The following is a 17,309-nucleotide window of genomic DNA, read 5'->3' as shown; positions in this document are numbered from 1 at the left end:
AGATCGGTGTAAATAGCATCCACTTGACCTCCGGAGTCGAGATTACGTTTGCAGAAACTAACGAATTCAGTGAGGTTCGTTAATGTTGAACGTTTGGGTACGAACCCGTGTTGGTTATCCATAATGTAATTCGATGTAGCATAGGGCCGTAAAGCAGAAGCTCAAAAGCTTTTGATACCGCACAAAGTGATGTGATACCGCGATAGTTTGAAGCACATGAGCGATCCCCTTTTTTAAATATTGGTACCATCCACGAGGTCTTCCATAAGCGTGGGAAAATATCGTGGGAACACAGTGACGTGTTGTATATGTTTGTTAATACAGGTGCTAGGGACTGATAGCATTTACTGATGATGTAACTCGGAATACCATCGGGACCAGGAGCTGTAGAGGGTTTATGGCTTTTGAGGCACTTTTCTACTGTGCGTAATCAAACGTAAGAATGGTATAATCAATCATGTTTAGAGGTGTGTAAGATGTGGCCCTTGAGATCACCGTTTGATCTACAATTGGGGTAGAGAAGCCATCGGAAAATCGTTCAGCAAAAATGTTGCAAATATCTTCGGGTGACGTGCCCACGGAATCATTATATTTGATTGTGCTTGGAACTACGTTTGAGCGTCGTCTGCTGTCCATGAAGCGCCAAAATTTTCGGGGATGTCGGAGAAGGTACCTTTCGATTGAAGATATATATTTCTTATATCTTGATCGGTTATACTGACGGTATGCATGTATCGCGTTGTTACGATTTTCCCTAGTGATATTACTTTTCATAAAACGGTGTCGACTAATGGCTTTGTTTTTGGCTCGTTTGAGGATGATAAACCTGTTATTACTCCATGCTGGAGAGCGTTTCTGGTGCATAATTGGCGTACAAGATTGTAGAGCATCTTTCATGAAAATCGTGAAGGCATGAACAGCGTCGTCAACAGATGGAAAGTTGGAGCAGTTTAAAGTAGAACCGAATAGAATTATTCTTTCCTCCAGTTCGACGATATTAGCCTTTGAGTAATTTAATCGTTGCTGATATGTGTTGCTTGGATGGGAGCTAGACTCATGAGGATCATAGTGACGTATTGACCATTCGAGTGCAGGATGATAATTGTCGAGCTTGAGCAGGGCCGGTTCGGATTTAGACACGGCAGAACAGATCTCAGCGGCGTTGGAGTTAGCAAAAATTAGATCGAGTTGTCGGTCTATGGAGTTTCTAACGTTGCTTAATTCATAAAGGCCGTTTGCTGCCACAACATCGATGAAAATATGATTATTTCGAGACTTAGATGACGGTTTATAGTGCATGAAAGTGGAGCGCAATGGTACATCCTCGACATCGGCTGGATTGAGTTTGGACCACATAATGTCCCATTTCTTAAAATCTCCAGCGACAAGCAGGAGATCGTTATCTCTCATGCGTGATGAAATTTCGCGTATACTTTCCAGATGTTTGTTAACAATTATGTCGTTATATGCGTTGTACGATGGAATATACATGGCACCGATATAAACGAAAATATTACCCAATCGAATTTTTACCCATAACTGTTCCATAGTTCGATCCGTCGGTGCAATTTCGCAAGATGAAAGAGAGCGAGAGCAGGCTATTAGAACACCACCACCGATGGAGAAAGTGCTGTTGGTGGTGGTTCTATCGCATCGGTAAATAGAATAGCGATCGTCGTTGAATAACTCATTGTTTATGTTATTGTTCAACCAGGTTTCAGTTAATATTACGATCTTGTATTCAGTTTCTGAAAGGACTAGTCTTAGATCATTCAGTTTTTTACGTAAGCCTCGAACATTTTGGTAGTACATCGGTAGGTACAGTATCGGACATTAAGATAGGACCCTGGTTTTTTCAACGCACCGTGCACTTGTTTTGCCACGTTACTTGTGTTTGGGTGTGTGTGTGTGTGTGTGTGTGTGTGTGTGTGTGTGTGTGTGTTTGTGTGTGTGTGAGTGTGTGTGTGTGTTTGAGTGTGTGTGTGTATGTGTGTGTATGTGTGTGTGTGTAGTAGAAAGAGAGTGTGCTTTTTAATGTGTATTTGCAAGTGCTCGGGTTTGTGTCTGAAAAACGTAGCTTGCCATTATGTCATATTGCGTTGAAAGTATTCTGATAATGTGTGTTATCATGTGAAACATCGTGCGTTTACACTTGGATAAAAGCTAAAGTTTGCATCGACAGTAGCTCTTGTTCCTCGGACGACAACGCAGGTGTGCTGATTGATGAATGTGCATGCGCAGCGATGCAAAATAGACACGCGTACAATAGCAATGAACTCGGCATTCCCTCACAGGTGTTTCTCCAGTGCACGCCATTGAAAGGCCTTCGTGCATCTCTGCGTTGAACGTTGTGTGCGCATGAGAAACTTTGTGCGTGCATTCAGCTGGCGCGCAGGAGTTCTTTTCAATGTGCGTTTTGTTTCATGAGCACGGCAGTATTCTGTTCTCGATTTTGAAGGGAAGACGCTTACTCGCGTACTCGTTGATAGTTTTTATCCTTGCGATGTTTTCGCTGCTCGACAACGATGTAATTCATCGCGTATAGAAGTAGAACGCAGGCAGAGCACGGGATCAGCCGTGTCCAAGTTTTTAACCAGCGCGTTCTTGACGGTCCAAGCAAGCAATGTTAGTAACAATGGGTCGAGGTAAACAAAGTACCGATTATCAGCACCATATCATTAAGCGAATGGCGGCTTCTGGCATTAAGCGCAAAAGGATCGAGTTTGTAATGGAACGATCGCGCACTTTTGTGGCAAACGCGCTTCGGACAACCGAAACGCGCTTAGACAACCGAAACGCGCTTGGACAACCGAAACGCGCAAGTCAACCGGACGTCTTCAGAAGACCAGGACGAAAGATGACCGTAAAATTGTAAATATATCGAAAAAACACTGATCGCGAGGGCGGAGGTCCTGCTTATTACATCAAAAACTTAACCCAAAACACAAGAAAACTACTAACAAAACTATACGAAACGACCTACTTGTGAAACAAACACACACACCAATACACATTCAAACATTCATACACACACATGCACACACACATGCACACACACATGTACACACACATACACACACATGCACACACACAAAAACACAAACACACAAACCACACATAAACCTGTCCCAACGGGTGCATGCTGCGTTGAAAACACTAGGGTCCTATCATTCTGTCCGATACTGTATGTTGTTGTTGTGTTGTTGATATTCAATTGCTATTCATCTGACGGACCGGCTTCCGCAGAATCATCAGTCCGTTTAGTGTTAACTCGTCGCGGTCTTTTTTTAGGAGCGGCTAAGCATTCTGGAGGAGATCTGGTAGGTGTAGTGGTGACAAGCATTCGCTCGTTGAGATCCTGCTGTGGTTCAAATGTAAACAAACCTGCATCTGTAGTGGTCATAGCAGGAGAGGAAATCGGACCAGGCTGCGAGTGCATATCTGTAGTGGTGGTTGATATCGGAGCGCTTATCCCGGACCGTGAGAGTGGATTGTGATAGCTGTCTACAGTGAGAGTGGCAGGGTGATCGTGTGTGAGTTGATCGAGTTAGTATCGATGACGGCGCGTGTGTTGGGATTATTATTGTTGTTGTTCCGGTAGTCACGAAACTCTCGGTATGTTAGAGCGGCGGGCCATGTCTCAGGTGATAGAGCCTTACTGCGTAAAGTGGCCGGTAGCCCACTTTGAATGAGATGAATGAGAGTGTACTAGTGTTAGCGCCGAATTTCGTCAGGCGGTGAACAAACACATTCCGCTTGTCAAGCGCTAAACGTACTTGCACCATATGAGATTTTGCTCAGTGGTAACTGATGGGGCGAAACGTGTAAAGAACAGCCACATACGCCTATCAGTGTGTGGAATGATATCCAGTGTATCTGAAGCAAGCGGTGATCCCGATCCTCTTAGTAGTGGTGTTTGTGGGTTGTTAAGTGGTGTTTTGTTGATGTAAGATGACGGTTTGATTGCACTTACACTAAGTGAGGCCGCCAAAGATGGGAACTGTGTTGGTGTTGGTGTAATAGTATCGGGAATATTGTAAACTACTGAGTTAAACATTTCGGGGTATGATGTTGCTGGATTGCGATGAATGGGTTGTTGAGTGGGTAAATCGGTTGAGGTGTGTGATGAAAGCAAACAGGAACGCATCTCATGAAACGCGGATCTCTATGAAACTTTACACAAGCCTTACATGCCCAAAAAAGTTGTGCACAGGACTCTATAATAGCGGACAGTTCCTCAGAGAGTCCACTGCATGTGAAATGAAACTCGACATTGCACCAACCCTGGCATTTCACAATTTGATCAGCAGGTACGATGTCGTTGGCACAAGCGGCGCAGATACCGGCCATTGAAAAATGGTACAGCAATAGTTGAAATGGGGTATTGATTGTAGAGCAGGAAAAATGATTGTAGGTGATTGCAGGTGAGCAATTTGACTGTTAATGGAAACCAGGTCTTGAGGCAGGCCAGGTCATATACAATAAGCAAAATAATAGATAATTTCAATAACGGTGATAGTGTGGCTGCTGAGTTATTCTTAAAATAAAAAAATGGAAGAAAATGATTTGTGAAATAGACTCTGGAGCTAACACAAGCTTAATTGGCAAAGAGCAACTTTTAGATGTTTGGAAATCAGACACAACTATACAATCATCTAAAACTCGTTTGTAAGCTTTTGGGGGATTCCAAATTAACGTTTTAGGTTAAGTGAAAATGTCATGCCATCGAAACGGATAAGTTTTAAAATAATATTTCAAGTCGTAGAAGGAAATCATCGCCCGCTACTATCGGCTAGAGCTTCCCGAGAACTTGAATTGGTAAATTTCTGCAATATTGTTTCAATTCAAAAGCCCATCACAACGAACTCAAAAAGTTTGATCAAAACGTATAGAATGAAAGCTTATAAAATTGTCACAATCACAAAGAATTATTCGAGGGCTATGGGAAATTTGAAAGAAAAGTAACATTGGAAGTTGATCCTTCAATTTCGCCATCCATTCAACCGCCACGACGAATTCCGATAGCTTTGAGAAATAAATTAAAAAATGAATTAAGCGTACTGGAAAAGGATGGCATTAAAGCTAAAGAAACAAGACACACTGACTGGGTTAGTAACATAGTGATCATTCAAAGAGGCGATCCTTTAAAAAAGAACATTCGTGTATGTTAAGATCCTATACCATTAAACAAAGCACTTTTGAGGCCCAATCTACAATTTACAACTTTTGACGAAATGATTCCGGAGTTAGGAAAAGCCAAGGTGTTTTCTACTGTGGATGCTCGAAAAGGCTTTTGGCATGTTGAATTAGATGACCACAGTAGCAAACTGACAACATTTTGGACACCGTTTGGAAGATACAGATGGCTAAGACTTCTGTTTGGTATAGCACCATCCCCAGAAATATTTCAGATGAAAATATTGGAGGTAATTGACAGTCTGCCAAACGTCGAATGCATAGCAGATGATTTATTAATATATGGAACCGGAGAAACATTAGAGGAAGCTCTTGCCAACCGTAATTCATGTCTCAAAATGCTATTCCACCGTTTAGAGCCGGGCAACGTTAAACTAAACAAAGACTAATTAAATGTGTGTCAAAGTTCTGTCAAATTTTATGGTCATGTTTTAACAAACAAGGGATTGCAGCCAGATGAGTCTAAAATATCTGCCGTTAGAAATTACCCCAAGCCATTAAACAGCAAGGCTGTACATACATTCATAGGAATGGTGAAGGCATATGAGGAAATTAATTGCAAACAATCAACAATGGCAATGGACAGAAATTGAGCAAAAGGAGTTTAACACAGAAAAAATCTGGTTGGAGATATCAGCACTCTAAAATATTATGATGTTTCAAAACCGTTAGTGCTTGAATGCGATGCAAGTAGTTTCGGTAGCTCCTCGCCGTTTACAACGCATGTTATTAAATCTCCAACGTTATAATCTGTCTATCAAATTCGTTAGCGGAAAAGAAAATGTTGTCGCTTATGCGTTATTAAAAGCCCCAGATGAAAAAGTTGAATCATGGGATCAATATAGGAAACTAAATATTTATAAAATTGTTGAAGAAATTGAGAATATACCTCATCAGCGTTACTTAAAAATTACTGTTACGAAAAGAACTTAGGCGAGCCCTGCAACTATCTACCAAACCGGGCGAAATGTGCAGCGAGAGTAGAAATGATCGGGCGAACCCGATCGTGGCCGGAACGCGATGAACACCAACACGTGTGTGTGAGTGAGTGCTCGAGAGGCCGAAAGGGAAGAGGTTCGGGTTCGGGACATGCGAGAGCATTCGGCAAGCGTACGAGCAGGGAACAAGTTGGCAGAGAGCAATAGGCGAACCTTTTTTGTAGTTTTCACTGCTTTTTCTTACTTTGTTTTACTGTATTAGATTGGCTTAAGTACGTATAGTTCAACTTTCGTAAATCTTTTGCGGGCAAATAAAGACATTGTAAAAGCTGAACTCACTCTTACTACGCGCCTGCTTGTGCTTACAATTACGGATAATCGCCTCAAAGAAATATCGGAAGAGACTAAAGAAGCCCAAACACTACAAACACTAATACAATATATACAAAGAGGGTGGCCTGATGAAGCAAATAAAGTGCCTGACAGCATTAAAATATACTTTGGCTATCGGAATGAGCTATCAGTCGAGAATGATTTAAAAATTAAGAGGCGATCGTATTTCAATTCCACAAATCATCCGCAGAAAACTAATTCACTGTTTTCATATAAGCCATAATGGTGTTGAAGCTACACTGAAATTGGCCAGAACGAATATTTTTTGGCCAGGGCTGAACTCTCAAATCAAAGATGTCATAAAAAATTGCACTGTTTGTAACAAATTCTCAGATTCACAACCAAATCCACCAATGATGAGTCACGACATTCCAACATACCCGTTTCAAATAATATCCATGGATGTATTCTTTGTGGAATATCGAGGGGCAAAAAAGAATTTCTTGGTCACCGTAGATCCCTATTCCGACTTCTTCGAAGTGAACATCCTTAAAGACATGTCTCCTCTATCGGTTATTTCAGCATGTAAAGAAAATTTCGCGCGACATGGCAGGCCACCAAGAATAATAACTGATAACGGAACAAATTTTGTGAACAAACAAATGCTCTCGTTTGCAAAACAATTGGACATGTTACATCTGCACCTCATTATCAACAATCAAATGGGAAAGAGGAAGTTGCAGTGAAAATTGAAAAGAGGCTCTTAAAGAAAGCTCAGGAATCAGATACTGATTTTTGGTATGCGCAACTAAACTGGAGGAATATCCCCAACAAAATCGGATCAAGTCCTGCGGCTCGACTATTTTCAAGGTCTACTAAATGTAGTGTTCCCTGCTCAGATATTAATTTACTCTCGAAAATCGTAGAAAACGTCCCAACAAGTATTGAAAAACATCGTTAGAAGACAAAATAACAATATGATAAAAAGACACGTTGCCTACCAGACCTGGAAATAGGTTCACCAGTCTTTGTTCAATTAACACCGGACACGTCAAAGCAATGGACCCCGGGGAAGGTTTCAGAACGCCTCGTTCTCGTTCATACGTCGTAGATGTGCATGGAAGAAACTTTCGAAGAAGTTTGGTGCACTTAAATCCAAGGACTGGTTCTCCTACTTCCACATCATCACAAGAAGACAACCTCCTCGCCGTACATACACCTCGATCATCATCCAACCCGCCGGACACTGAACGACGATATCGGCATTCGCATCGCCCGCTGCGCAAAGCGACGGAAGAAATCATGGAGTTCTGAGAATTTTATCATGCCTTCCTTTTCTCTCCAACGGCAAATTTGTCAAGCAGCTCGTCGAGCTACCCGTCCCTGGCTCCGCCTCATACCCCTCGCCTGAGCGCGCTGTCGAAGGTTTGGATGTGTTAGTGCGTCAGACGGCCAATCGCTGTCAGCCGTCGTCCGTGCTTTTTCCCTCCATAGCGCCATCTCTTTCTCGCGTGTGGTCAATGCTCGCGAGCTGTTGTGGCGCCTAAAAATGCCGTTAACAAACATTGCAGCGATGAAGTTGCATTTTCACAAATCAAACCAAAAAATCGCAATGAGTTCAAACGCTGCAATGTAAAAATGACTATGGAGTCGCTAGCTCACGCTGGAGGGTTTGCTGTGTAACGCGCAGAACCTTAATTCGCATTAACACGTTCATCCCGGCGCTGATTTTCATCAACATTCCGTTCCGCCGGCATCTAGAACGCAAGCTGATTATGATAGCGGCATCCTGGAAAGTTCACTGGCAGTCCCTGGGGCCTGCCATCGAACTGAACATGTTAAGCATTAAGCATAATTTTGTTACCCTAAGCTTTTGCTTTTGTATGCTGTAGATTACACATATATGCTGAGCCGTCTGCGCATGGGTGTGAGTGTGCGTGTGTGTGCAACACTTTCGCCAAATGTGTTTTCTTCCGCAATGTTATGATCCATCGGTCAAAGAAAGGAAGGAGTTCATGACAGTGGCAGAGTAGGGAAATCGGGGGCCCTAGGCGGAAAGACGAGTTGAGGCCCCTGTAAATGGTAGCTGATGACCGGATGGACGGGGTAGTGGCACACATCTGTTGGGAAATTGAACAGTATGCTTAAATTGCGGAAGGAGAGGGGGGAGGCTTCGGCCATGGGACCCCTACGATCATTGGTCACAGGCCCTAAAATTATTGCCGACATGAGGGGGGCTGTTGGGGGTGTGGGGGGGGGGGGCAAATGGTTCTACAGCCATGGTGCCCCAACGACCATCTTGCCGGCGGCCCTTGTCGCTAATACTCTGTTCACTTGTAGACATACGGCATACTACAGACTAGATCTTCGGCGACCGCCTAGTCCGCCTACCGTTAGATCCACCGCTGGTTCATGACGGTGTTTTTTATTGTGGAGGTGCATCCTTCCCCTTGCCTGCAGCGTATGCATCGAGCAGGAGACAGTGTGGCAGTATGCAAGTTGCACGCTGGATAGGAGCGGGTCCGCGACACCGCCATATTTTTTAATTTGAACATGTTTGATGCTTCAACGACCTTCTAAGCATCATGTAGCAATGTATAGTGACTATAATTTTTTTTTTTTAATGTGCCGAAATCTTTCTCGAGTTTTTGTGTCTCGACAAATACACACACAGCGCGGGGAAAGTGACCGTTCTCTCTATCATCTCGCGATCCCCCTCCCCGCCCGGCGCTTTGGATGAGGATGCGCTATATGATACCTGATGATAGCGGAAGCGGAGGGGGGTTTGGTGGGGGATGCGTGCTTGCATGCGAGTTTTCGTAGGTGCGTTCTCGCGTGCGCGCGTTCGTAGGTGCGTTATCGCGTGCGCGCGTTCATAGGTGCGTTATCGCGTGTGCGCTTTCGTGCGTGCGTGCTCGCGTGCGTGCGTACGTGTATGTGCGTGTGCGCGCGTACGTGCATGTGTGTGTGTGTTTTTTTTTTTTGTTTTAGATCACGTACAGGTTTTATTGTTCTTATTGATTTACACATTATATCCCCTGTCCTCGCCCACTCCCTTCCCTCTTGCCCCGCGAGGGGTCTATGAGGGAGGGCTTTTACTGCTCCTCGGAGCCTCTCTTTCCCGTGCGCCAGGCACCTAACACATGTTTATTTCCCCCCTTCTTTCCCTTTCATATTCGTTTTGTCCTCCCTGCCTCTCAGGATGCGGAGATCGCCCTTTTGACCATACTTTGGTCCTCCCAAGATCCTCCACAGATCACCAACATCATCTAGCGTGATGGCACGTCTGCCTCAGTCGCTGCAGTCTCTTCTGCACCGTTCATGCCTTGTCGAGACGCCTCGACCAATGTTCCATCCTCCTGCGAGATAACTCCACCGACACTGTGGCCGGATATTTGCCGACGCTCTTCAACTACCAGTAGCTGCCTGCGATAGCGCTCCCCAAGAGATCGGACTTCTGCCCGCCTCCCTACCGCTCTGGGTGGAGGTGATGGTGTTGGGTGGCGTCTACCCCCTTGCTCTTCCCTGGTGTTCCTCGCACTGTACAACGAGGTGCGGACATTATCTTGATTATGTTAATTATCGGCCACACGTGGGGCGCCTTGTTCGGCCAGCTCTCGCCGGGTTTCGTCCCAATCCTGCTGTAGCGCTGATGTTATCCGCTTGGTGGCCTCACATACATTACTCCAGTTCTCTGGGCTCTGGAGCATGTGTTCAAGCAGCGTTTCCAGGACGACTCCGTGCAGCAGCTCTGTTCGGGTCGAGTCGAATCGCGGACACTCGAACATAGCATGTTCTGCGCTCTCAGCAACGCCGGGGCATCGCGTACAGTCCGGGGACGACGTGAGCTGCATACTGCACAGGTGCTCCCGGAAAAAACCGTTGCCGGAAAGTACCTGGGATAGGTGGAACGTGACGTCTCCGTGTTTCCGTGACTGCCAGGATCCCACGTCCGGAATTACGCGGTGTGCCCATCTGACGTATCTGCTGGCTCTTTCGTTGGCGGCGTCTGCGTCCCACGTTGCTTGCTACTCTTCCATGGACCGCTGGCGCTCCTTCCTCCGTATTGCACAGTTTAAACCTGTTCCACGGCGACTGTGCACTCGGGTGTCCTCCTTGATTGCCAGGCAGATCGGCAAGAGTCCCGCAAGCAACACTGCAGTCTCGTAACGAACCGTTCGGAACGTTCTGGCCACGCGAATTGTCGACTTACGTTGCACCCGACGAAGTAATCTGCAGCACTCTTGATTGCCAATCGCTTCGTGCCATACAGGTGCTGCGTAGCGCATGGTCGAGTCGGCCACATTTGCCAGCAAGCGAGACTTCGAGGTCCTTGGCCCATGGAGGTTTGGCATGAGTCGATTGACGGCGTGCACAATCCGCGTGGCCTTCAGAGTTATCTCCTTAACGTGGGGTACCCATGATAGGTGGTCATGTACACGCACCCCCAAGTACTTTATGGAGCGCGAGAACGGCACGTTCACTCCGCCGACAGTGATAAAAACTTCCTCTGGAGGCTGCTTGAGGCTAGAGATCACCGTCATCTCCGTCTTAGAATGAGCCAGTTCCAAGCGGTGCTCGAGAAGCCACTGTTCCACTGCTGCCACTGCTTCCTCCGCTGCTGCTGCTGCTGTTGTCGGAGTTGTGCCTGGGACTAATAGCACCAGGTCATCAGCATAGCCAATGATCTCTGCCCCCGGCGGCAGCCCAACTCCGAAAACCCCGTCATACATCATATTCCACAGTGTAGGGCCTAGTATGGACCCCTGTGGAACTCCTACGCTGATGTGACGTTCGACAGGGCCTTCGCTAGTGTCAAACAGCAGCTTGCGTCCTTCAAAGTAGGCTCCTATGATCTTCATCAGGTATGACGGGACATTCTTACTTTGCAACGCGTCGGCGATTGCCTGCCAGTTGGCAGTGTTGAATGCATTGCGGATGTCCAGTGCCACCACCATCAGGCAGCGTTTATCGCGGGTGTTCGTGCGGCGGAACAACTTGGCCGCTGTGCCCGCGTCAACAACACGCTGGATCGCACTGATGGTAGAACGTCCTCGGCGGAATCCATACTGGGCATCAGACAGCTGCGGTGAGTCTTGTTGCTCGATGTGACGATTCAGGCGATTGAGGATGAGCCGCTCCAGTACCTTTCCAAGTGCGTCAAGCATGCACAGCGGTCGATACGAGCTGCTCTCTCCTGGGGGTTTGCCAGGCTTCGGGAGTAGTACCAGTCGCTGTCTTTTCCACTGCGGCGGGAAGGTGCCGCGCGAGAGACAGTCCTGGTACAGGCGACAAAACAGTCAGAGACGTCAGAGACAATCCTCTCCAGTTCGGCGCGATCCGTTTCAGGCGGCCCAGGGCTACCCCGCAGTCGGGACATCACCACCCTATAACCGGTTCCGAAATCGTTGGTCTCGGCAATGTCTATCAGCTCCTGGAACTGTTGGCGCTTGCTGGTACGGATGGCCTTCTCGAGCAGACTTTTCGCTGTACGGTGGGCTGCTGCCGACATGCTCCTCTCCTCCAAATCGTGAGACAGTTGTACTCTCTCTCGCGCGGCAAGGCAATCATCACGTAGGCGCTTGATCTCTGGGGTCCACCAATACATGTCGTGATGTGGGCTCTTGTGCAGCCCAGAGATCCGTTGCATAGTTTCACTGCAGGCGTCGAAAAGTGCCTCGATCATGCCAATATGGCTCACCGCTCTCTCCTGGAAGTTGTTGGCGCGTAGTGCTACTCGAAATGACTGTCGGTTGAATTGGGTCATTTTCCATCGCCTACTATCGCAACGGTCATACTGTCGGCCTGCTGGATTCTTGCGTGTCGACCTTTGTGGTCGGTGCGACAGGTGCTGTTGCGCCCCGGCCGGGTTCTCATCTGGTTGTTTGACCTCGAACGCTATTAATTCATGATCCGACCTCGAGAAGGGGATCACTGACCAGGTGTCGGGGCGAACAATCTCCCGACTCGCAAACGATACATCAATGACACTACTAGCCGCGAAACCTCGTCCGATGAAGGTTGGCTTGCGACCTTGATTGAGGATCGAGAGTCCCAGTGTTTCCACAGTTTGCAGTAGCTCGATCCCACGCTGCCCGTTTCTCCCGCTGCCCCACTCTTCGTGCCAGGCATTGAAGTCCCCCGCAACTACGACGCGGGAATGAGACTCAATGGCCCCCAATAGTCGCTCAAACTCATGTGCTGATAGGCTTGGAGGGGCGTATACACTGATGAATGTGATACCGGCTACCTGAGCAGCGACTAGTCCGCGTAGCTCGCTGCCCCACACTCGCTGTATAGGGTACGAGCCGGTGGCTACTACCGCTACTTTCTTGGATACATACGCCCATCTCCCGTTGTTCTCAGGCGGCCTGTGCATATCAGACAAAAGCAATATGTCAGCACGGTGCTCTCGCGCTGCTTGTAGTGCTAAGACCTGGCCCTCCCGACAGTGGTCTACGTTGAGTTGTAGAATTTTTAGTGCAGGCATCGCGCTGCAGGACGAGCACAAGAGATATGGCCAATGCGGTGGGGACCGTTGCACGCAGCACACTTGATGTCGGAAGTGCAGCTTTTGGCATAGTGACCGTCTGCGCCGCACCGAATACACGCCTGTTGGCGATCCACGGGAGATTGACTATCGCGCGCCAGATGGCCTCTTTCCAGACAGCGGTAGCATCGTTGTCGATCTACCGAGACGGGCATGGCTTCCATTATACTGCTGATGCAACCGCACAGTCTCAACTTTCGTCCGGCAAGCTGCTTGGCTGCTTTGGTCGGCAAACGAAGTCTTGCCCGCTTCGTTCCATCAAAGAGTTGCCACATGCTTACAGCTGTCACGCCAGCGTTAACCTGAAGCTCTTCATTGAGAGCTGCTTTTAATTCCTCCTCCTCGGCAAGTGGGTCAATGTGGGTAACCAGTAGTTCCGTCATCTCCGTTACGACACGAGCAAATCCAGACCCTCCGATTATTTCCTGCACTTCCTGTAGCACTAGAGTGGAGTCTGCCGACCGGCTGAGCTCTATACGAAGGAGGGCCGCTCGCGTGCGCTTACCCATCCCAATATGTTCTTCGAGATTCTTGTGTGCTGGGTCATCTCGCACTGTGTCGCGTACCTTGCGGTACACACTATCCCATGTAAGGCCCTCCTGGGGAACAACTTCTATGAGGTCTGCCTTTGGCCGACGTATCTTCCGCTGCTGTTGCTGTTGCTGCTGCTGTTCTTGCTGCTGTTGCTGCTGCTGTTGCTGCTGCTGTTGCTGCTGCTGAAGCGATCTCTGCTGCTGCTCACGTTGCTGACTAGAGGACTTGCCGCTGTTTATCCCGCGGGGCTTGCGGCGCACTACCTCAACAAACGAGCTGTGGTCAATGTCTTCCTCTGGTTGAGCCTGCACCTCTACGTTCCGCAATGAGACGGCTGACGTCGATGGCCCTTGTTGCTGGGGAGGCTGATGTTGCTGCTGCCTTTTCATCTGGTTCTTCTGTTGCAGGTCTCTCAACTGTGCCGATATTGCAATTAATGTAGTGCAAGTCTCCTGCTGTTCCACCCGCAGCTTCTCATTGTCGGCTTTTGCGGCCTCTTCCCTGCGACGCGCTTCTTCCTCTCTACGCTGTGCATCTTCTCGCTGCTCGCGGAGCTTCTCCTCCATGAGCCATCTCAACTGAGTTAGCTGTTCCTGAAGAGACTCATTTTTCTTCCTGGTCTCTTCCAGATTCTGCCGCAATATCAACACCTCGGGTGATGAAGGGAGGTTGGTTCCCGTGGCACTCTTTTTTTGTTTTAATTCCAACGAACTGGACAGCCGGTGAGCCGGTAAACCCCCGGAGCGGAGTGCCGACGGCATTATTCTTACCCTTCCAGCTTTGTTTTGGGTTTTTCTTTTTTTTTCTCAAGTACTATCTGTGTTTGCCTCACCGAGATCGAGGAAGGTCTTTACCGCCCCTGTTAAGACCGTGTTAAGGCACACCGAGTAAAGGGAATTACGGGGGGGGGGTGTGATGGGGGATAGTGGGAGTATTTTTGGTGAACGTGCCAATTTTCCTCATCCACCAGATTTAACTTCTAGGCCGTGATACGAGGAACGTATCAAGATAATTCTCCGATCTTACACCACCAACGGCCAATTCAAATTTTCTGCTTGGCAATTGTTAATGATTGGTGATTGGGCTGTCGCCGTCCTGAACTGTCACCGGCTTGAGACCGCCCCAGCCGGGGTCGCCGGCGCCGAATCCGTACGATGCTGTTCTCTTGCACTTCTCTATACCTAGCTGGCAATCTCCACTTCACGGGCAAGCGCCCTAGGCTTACTAAGCACGTTCCGCACTATTCCGCACAACTTATTGACGCTTTCACACGATTTTCCGCTATTATATAGGAGCTCGTATTTTGACATTCGTCCTTGTAAACAACTCCTGACAGCTTCCAACAGCTTCCGTGTGTGTGTGTGTGTGTGTGTGTGCGCGCGCGCGCGCGCGTGTGTGTGTGTGTGTGTGTGTGTGTGTGTGTGTGTGTGTGTGTGTGTGTGTGTGTGTGTGTGTGTGTGTGTGTGTGTGTGTGTGTGTGTGTGTGTGTGTGTGTGTGTGTGTGTGTGTGTGTGTGTGTGTGTATGTATGTATGAGTTTGCGCGCGCGTGTTTGTGTGTGCGTGCGTTCGGAAACCCCAAAACTTTTTGATTCTGATGCGTACATTTTCATCCGCTGCGGCTACAAAGTCCATGCATTTTCGATCTCGCTACCTGAGAGACAACACAACCATTGGCATTGGCATCTTTGCGATAGGCTCTGCTGTTCGGGGTATTAAAAAGACACACGATCGAAGCAAACGTGCATGTGATATGTTGCACATTTATTTCTAATTCAGCTAGCGGCCGCAAGTGGAAACAACATTTTGGATTGAATCCATACAACAGAGGATTCTGGATTTGTTTATTACGGTGCGCGTATGATACTGCACCTGTCCGTCCAGGATCTGGTGGCTTGTTGGTTTTGAGTCGGTATCATGACGCCGTGCGACCGGCAATGCCTTGGAATGGGTTCGGATCGGTAGGTTCATGTTTTGGTCGAGTGCATTCCGTGCATTTGTCGCGCCACAGCGGTAGCCCGGAAGCAACAAAGTCTAGACAAACTCTTCCCCGATTGTGAACTGCTATGCTAAGTTCTTTTTATTATCATTATTATTATTATTATTTTTATTATTATTATTATTGGCGTAATAGCCAAGGTGGTCATGCCGGCCTTTTCAGGACTTGAGTACCACGTAGCCGGATAGTCAGCCCTTGCTACGGCGGACGCTTCATACGCGGTTAGAACCCACGACGGGCATGCAGATGTGCGGAATGATGGCTGTGATGCGGACCTGCTCCTATCCAGCGGCAACTTGCATACTGCCACACTGTCTCCTGTCTCCTGGTTCATACGCTGCAGGCAGAGGGAAGGATGCACCTCCACGATAAAAAAAAACACCGTCATGAACCAGCGGCGGATCTAACGGTAGGCGGACTAGGCGGTCGCCGAAGATCTAGTCTGTAGTACGCCGTATGTTTACAAGTGGACAGAGTATTAGCGACAAGAGCCGCCGGAAAGATGTTCGTTAGGGCACCATGGCTGGAGAACCAAAAAGCTTAGTGTAGCAAAGTTATGCTTAATGCTTAGCACGTTTAGTTCGATGGCAGGTCGCAGGGACTGCCAGTGAACTTTCCAGTGTGCCGGTTTCACAATCAGCTTGCGTTCTTGATGCTGGCGGAACGGAAAGTTGATGAAAATCAGCGCCGGGCTGAACGTGTCAATGCGAATTAGGGTTCAGCGCGTTGCACAGCAAACCCTCCAGCGTAAACTAGCGATTCCTTAGTCATTTTTATATTGCAGCGTTTGAACTCATTGCGATTTTTTGGTTTGATTTGTGAAAATGCAACTTCATCGCCGCAATGTTTGTTAACGGCATTTTTAGGCGCCACAACAGCTCGCGAGCATTGACCACACGCGAGAAAGAGATAGCGCTATGGAGGGAAAAAGCACGGACGACGGCTGACAACGATTGGCCGTCTGACGCACTAACACATCCAAACCTTCGACAGCGCGCTCAGGCGAGGGGTATGAGGCGGAGCCAGGGACGGGTAGCTCGACAAGCTGCTTGACAAATTTGCCGTTGGAGAGAAAAGGAAGGCATGATAAAATTCTCAGAACTCCATGATTTCTTCCGTCGCTTTGCGCAGCGGGCATAGTCGAGCGGCAGTGAATTTTTTTTCCGAATTGAGAGTAAGCGCGCGCAGCGCTCTCTCGCTTGCCTTCAAATTACACGGGGCGTTCTCACGACACAAAACAGCTGATCAGCTGATACCCCCTCCCTCCCGTTTCTTTTCTCTTGCGCTGCGCTGGATGCTTGGATCAGCTGTTCCCCCTCTCTCGCGTTTCTTTCGGTTTGCGCTGCGCTGTTGCCATACTTTGCACGTTGCACTGAACACCCCCTCCCGCGCGTTCTTTTCGGTTTACGCTGCGCTGTTGCCGCACTTTGCGCGTTGCGCTGGACACTCCCTCCCCCTTGTTTATTACGTTGCGCGTTGTGCGCTGTGTGCTTTCGCTCACTTTGATTTGCAGCGTAATAAAATCGCATTCATTGAAATAAAACTTAAACACAACAAACTCGTTTGATATTTTAACACTTTATTGCAACTAAAGGCACAGTTCCACACATCGCTAACCACAATCTTGTCTCAAAACCACACAAATTTTTTTTGTTGAATAATAAAAAAAATCGTCACTTCAAGCATCCGCCGTACTGCCTGTATGTTGTTTATGTTGAATATTGTAAAAAAGTATTGAAATAAAGCAGCATAATTTACATA

The 17,309-nt window shown here is 47.7% G+C and overlaps 1 protein-coding gene across 9 annotated transcripts in view; it reads right to left on the bottom strand.

The window, feature by feature from the left end:
• The window catches only part of LOC4576145 (lachesin), a 233,599-nt gene that overhangs the window by 41,971 nt on the left and 174,319 nt on the right, over window positions 1–17,309 (bottom strand). The gene's annotated exons all lie outside the window — the stretch shown is intronic.

The sequence above is a fragment of the Anopheles gambiae genome, chromosome X, assembly GCF_943734735.2.
Source record: "Anopheles gambiae chromosome X, idAnoGambNW_F1_1, whole genome shotgun sequence".
NCBI lineage: Eukaryota > Metazoa > Arthropoda > Insecta > Diptera > Culicidae > Anopheles > Anopheles gambiae.
The sequence above is the reverse complement of the archived record's forward strand: the minus strand, read 5'-3'. Positions and strand labels throughout refer to the sequence as shown.